The sequence below is a fragment of the Scylla paramamosain genome, chromosome 29 (assembly GCF_035594125.1).
Source record: "Scylla paramamosain isolate STU-SP2022 chromosome 29, ASM3559412v1, whole genome shotgun sequence".
NCBI lineage: Eukaryota > Metazoa > Arthropoda > Malacostraca > Decapoda > Portunidae > Scylla > Scylla paramamosain.
The window spans coordinates 11,184,380-11,189,379 of NC_087179.1; the positions used below are offsets into that span (position 1 = coordinate 11,184,380).

The window sequence follows — 5,000 nt, forward strand, 5'->3', positions numbered from 1 at the left end:
TTAATGTTTTGTTACTTGAGTGTTTTGTTATTTTTTTTTCGTTTTTGTAATGGTAATAATGAAGATATTGATAATAATACAAGCAATAAGGATAATAATTTTACTACTGCTACTACTACTACTACTACTACTACTACTACTACTACTACTACTACTACTACTACTACTACTACCACTACTACTACTACTACTACCACTACTACTACTAAAACAATATTAAAAGAACAACAGCAAGAATAATAACAATAATGATAATAGTAAGAACATTAATTTCTGCTACTACTATTACTACTATTACTATTACTACTACTACTACTACTACTACTACTACTACTACTACTACTACTAAAACAATATTAAAAAAACAACAACAGCAAGAGTAACAACAATAATGATGATAATAGTAAGAACATTAATTACTACTACTACTACTACTACTACTACTACTACTACTACTACTACTACCACCACTATTACAGTAGCATTATCAACTCCAGCGCCACTCAAACAATGCCTCATAGCTCATCATGTTCATCATCTCATAATGTATATTTTTCACGGTGTACTTTTTCTGCTTCAGGATATACGTACGTGTTGTGTTACCCCTCCCCCCCCTTGTGTGTGTGTGTGTGTGTGTGTGTGTGTGTGTGTGTGTGTGTGTGTGTGTGTACCCAAGACCAATTTTTCCGTTATGAATTTTTTTTATCATTTTTTTTTATTTAAAATAATGATGATGATGATGATTGTACTACTACTACTACTACTACTACTATTACTACTACTACTACTACTACTACTACTACTAATAGTAATAATAATAATAATAGTAATTAATAATAATAATAATAATGATAATAATAATAATAATAATAATAATAGTAATAGTAATAGTCTGTAGAACTATCATAAATATAGCAGTAGTAGTAGTAGTAGTAGTAGTAGTAGTAGTAAAAGTAATACTAACTATAACAGTAATAAAATTTGTGCTGATAATAGTTGTAGTAGTAAAAGTAATACTAACTATAGCAGTAATAAAATTTGTGCTGATAGTAGTAGTAGTAGTAGTAATACCAATAATAATACCAATAATGATACCAATAATAATAACACATTTACTTAATTTCCAACACGAAACCCCCCCCCCCAAAAAAAAAAAGAAAATAGAAAACCTTGAAAAAAAATAAAAATAAATAAATAAATAAAATAATCGTAGTAAACAAACCATAAGTACCCTTGTGAACAGCAGCAGCAGTACAGCCGTGCCAGCATCATTCCCCTCCTGTTGCCAGTACAACTTGATGCATTACAATCAACATAATAATTTCCTCGAGTTTACAGGACGCGCCACGCTACAATAATAACTCATGCACTCAAGAACTTAATGTAATGCAATATGTAATGTCAGTTTAGGATGTCACACTGAAATAGATGTAATTCCTGTATGCAAATTTTAACGGACCATATTCTAATACCACCGGAAGAAGGATGTTGTTGTTATTGATGAGTTTATTTATTTATTTATTTGTTTATTTATTTATTTATTTTTAAGATGCCTGGAAATATTGTGCTGAAAAATACAGTGTTAGAATCTTATGGGTTTTGTTATGATTGGTTTCTATTTATTTATTTATTTTTTATTTATTTTTTGTATTTTTTTTGTTATATATATTTTTCATGTGTGTTTTTATTTCGTTTTATTTTAATTTTGTTTCCATTTATCTGCTTATCTATCTATTTATTTATTTAATGCATTTGTGGTATATTTTAGATTAGTTTTGTTTTATTTATTTACTTTTATTTCTAGTGTAATTTTAGACATCTTAGTTATTTTTGTGTTTTTTTATGATATTTTAAGTATATTAATTATCTTACTATGATTTTTTCTTTCGTTATTTAGATTTTAAGGTATTTATAGACAATTTAAATATTTTCAAGAATATTTGGATTCTCTTTGAAGTGTTTTTAATTTTCTACATATATTTTGTGTATATTTTAGTTGTATATTTTTTGCTATTTTAGAATATAGTTTAAATATTTTAATTATGTTAGTTATTTCCTATATATTTTAGGTATTTCAGGTAAGATATTGAGGTAAATTATTAATCACTTTATTATAAGATATATTATATGTGTTTTTGGTTCCATATTGCTATTTATATTTTAGTTATTTTAGTATTCAAGTATACATGAACAACTGGCTCGGTCTGTGTATGTATAATATGTACGATTTAATTACACACACACACACACACACACACACACACACACACACACACACACACACACACACACACACACACACACACACACACACACACACATCATTCATGCAATTCCTTATTCACTTCTTCATGATTCATAAACTGGGTTTGTATTCAATTAGATTTTGGTACATATATTCTCTCTCTCTCTCTCTCTCTCTCTCTCTCTCTCTCTCTCTCTCTCTCTCTCTCTCTCTCTCTCTCTCTCTCTCTCTCTCTCTCATCAAAGGAATACTCCATAATTTTTTTGGGGATAGTTGTATAGGCTTGGCTTGTATGGGTGGGGTAGAGGGGGATGGGAGGATGCTGTATGGCTGTGTATGGAAGGCTGTTCGGGGTGTGGGGGGTGAGTGTGGGGTGCATTATGGGGGGTATATGAGAGTGGGGGGGGCAGTTTTCACTATGATAAGCTGGCGTGAAATGATTTATGTATTAATTCGTCGTAGGATTTCACTTGTATAATAATTTGACGTCAATTATTATGAATATTTCTCTCTCTCTCTCTCTCTCTCTCTCTCTCTCTCTCTCTCTCTCTCTCTCTCTCTCTCTCTCTGTAATGTTCACTAATTCTCGCTTCAAAATGTTGTATGACCGGTGTGTGTGTGTGTGTGTGTGTGTGTGTGTGTGTATGGACAGGTAAAAAAAAAAAATCACACACACACACACACACACACACACACACACACACACGAGGGACCTAAAATATACATGTGCGTGCGTGTATGGACGTGTAGGTGTGACTAAGTATGCGTTCGTACATGCGTTATCAATAAAAGTGTAGATTTTTGTGTACACTCCCTGCCCGTGCATGAGAGAGAGAGAGAGAGAGAGAGAGAGAGAGAGAGAGAGAGAGAGAGAGAGAGAGAGAGAGAGAGAGAGTAGCTGGTCGCGGTGTCAGGCTCGGGGTGCATGACTGGCTGTGTGCATGTGCGTGTGTATGTATGTATGTGCGTATGTGTGCGCCTGTGTGTGTGTGCCTGGCCTGCCTGAGAGAGAGAGAGAGAGAGAGTGAGAGTACGAGAGAGTGAGGTGAGGCTGCGCATGACACACACACACACACACACACACACACACACACACACACGCAAGCAAGCAACTCTCCATCTCCTTCCTACCCCACCTTTTCATCCCTTCCCCTCCCTCTCTCTCTCTCTCTCTCTCTCTCTCTCTCTCTCTCTCTCTCTCTCTCTCTCTCTCCCCCCTCGCTCTCCCTCCCTCTCCCTCCCTCTCCCTCCCTGTCTGTACCTCGCCGTGCCTGTTTCTCCAGTCTCCTCCGCCTGCCTCCTCGCACGCCACTAGTCCCTCACCTAAGGAAAGTTATCGAGGTTTTTCTGCAGTTCCTCCTTCGTCAGGTATTTAAACTCACACACCCAAGCACCGCAGACACGCAGGTACACACAAACACCAGGTAAACTCATCAGCGTCTCGTCAAGTGGTGTTTCTTTCGACAGCATTAGGTATTTCTTGTGTGTGTGTGTGTGTGTGTGTGTTTTGTGTGTGCGTGTGTGTGTGTGTGCCTGCAGGAAGCAAGTTTGTGAGTACCTCTCCTCGTGTTTTGACAAGCACAGCCACCAGAGGTCAGGAGCGCTCGGCTGACCCTCTCTCTCTCTCTCTCTCTCTCTCTCTCTCTCTCTCTCTCTCTCTCTCTCTCTCTCTTCCTAACTATCCCACGCCTCCTCTCTATTTCTCTCTTTCTCTGTTTGACTAACACTCCTACTCTCACCACCACTACCACCACCACCACCACCACCACCACTTCTCTTCTTCCCCCTTCCTCCTCCTCCTCCGCCTCCCCTTCTTCCTCTTTCCCCCTCCCCACGCCTTCCTCCTCATCCACACATCTCATCCTAGTCACAAACTCACGCACACACTCGCACATACACGCGCACACAAACAGTAATTCTTTCTTTCCTTCCCTTTCCTTATCGCACGTTCACTAACACCTACACACACACACACACACACACACACACACACACACACGACCTACGCCCACACCTCTGTCGCTTGGCTGTCTGTCTGTCTGTTTGTCTGGTTGGCTGGCTGGCTGGCTGGTTGGCTGGGCGGCGCTGATGTTGCTGTTGATGATGATGATGATGATGATGATGTTGTTGTGATGGTGGCGGTGGTGGCGGTGGTGGTGGCGCTAGCGGGTGGTGGTGGTGGTGGTGGTAGGGTGGTGGTAGCATCACACTCATCCACTGACACTGTCCACCACCACCACCACCACCACCGCTCCACACACACACACACACACGCACACACGCACACACAGACGGTACCGCCGCCAGACGATGATATTGGCACAGATCCAGAGAAGGCGGACGCAACGCACAGACGCACAGACAGACTTGCGGACTTGAATGCAGAAACCACGGACGCACGCACGCACGAACCAAGCACAGACTGAGAGAGAGAGAGGAGAGAGAGAGAGAGAGAGAGAGAGAGAGAGAGAGAGAGAGAGAGAGAGAGACGGGGAGTGAGATGGAGAGAGAGATAGAGGCGAGGGGTGGTGGAGGAAGGTGGAGGAAGGTGGAAGAGTGAGGAGGAGGAAGAGGAAGAGGTGGAGAAGGGAAAGACACGTAGCTTGCGCCTCTACCTCAATCCATGCACTGTGAGAGGGAGTCAGCCTCTGCCTCAACGCCCAGGCACTGCCATGAGATCAATACGTTCATGCACACTCGCCTGAGAAAGCCCTCCTCCTCCTCCTCCTCCTCCTCCTCCTCCTCCTCCTCCTCC

General features: G+C 40.3%; 2 long non-coding RNA genes across 3 annotated transcripts in view; both read right to left on the reverse strand.

The window, feature by feature from the left end:
- Nucleotides 1-5,000, reverse strand: part of LOC135115278 (uncharacterized) — a 103,126-nt gene that overhangs the window by 94,248 nt on the left and 3,878 nt on the right. The window lies entirely within an intron of this gene.
- Nucleotides 1-5,000, reverse strand: part of LOC135115279 (uncharacterized) — a 26,532-nt gene that overhangs the window by 20,516 nt on the left and 1,016 nt on the right. The window contains exon 1 of the long non-coding RNA XR_010275933.1: nt 4,260-5,000. This exon is cut by the window's right edge and continues 1,016 nt beyond it. This is a non-coding gene — a long non-coding RNA (uncharacterized LOC135115279). The remainder of the gene's footprint in view (nt 1-4,259) is intronic.